The sequence below is a fragment of the Penaeus monodon genome, chromosome 21, assembly GCF_015228065.2.
Source record: "Penaeus monodon isolate SGIC_2016 chromosome 21, NSTDA_Pmon_1, whole genome shotgun sequence".
Classification (NCBI taxonomy): Eukaryota; Metazoa; Arthropoda; class Malacostraca; order Decapoda; family Penaeidae; genus Penaeus; species Penaeus monodon.
In genome coordinates this window covers 33,566,019-33,566,322 of record NC_051406.1, presented here as the reverse complement: position 1 = coordinate 33,566,322, position 304 = coordinate 33,566,019, and the positions used below count along the sequence as shown (strand labels likewise).

At 40.5% G+C, this 304-nt stretch overlaps 1 protein-coding gene across 1 annotated transcript in view; it reads left to right on the top strand.

The window, feature by feature from the left end:
• LOC119586436 overlaps positions 1-304 on the top strand; it is a gene marked incomplete in the record, with an annotated part of 196,777 nt that overhangs the window by 173,200 nt on the left and 23,273 nt on the right.

The following is a 304-nucleotide window of genomic DNA, read 5'->3' as shown; positions in this document are numbered from 1 at the left end:
GTTGTTGCATTTCAAAGGAATGTAGATTTCGTAACCCTTAGTCTAATAACTACAAGCAGTTTATGACTTCGCATTTCCAGGTTAACGTGTTCATGTCTTGTGTACAAGAATAATTAAACCTTCACTTAATCACCCCGTGCGTGAACCATAACTTAAAGGGTCACAAGAGACCGCTTATCCATAAACCGATATATCATACACAATGTGTTTCAGATTTTGTAATAGACTAGAGGGCTTGTATCCCCTCCCAGCCCCAACACCCCCCCCCCCTCTGTGTACAAATGTTGCATCTTCATTTTCTTTA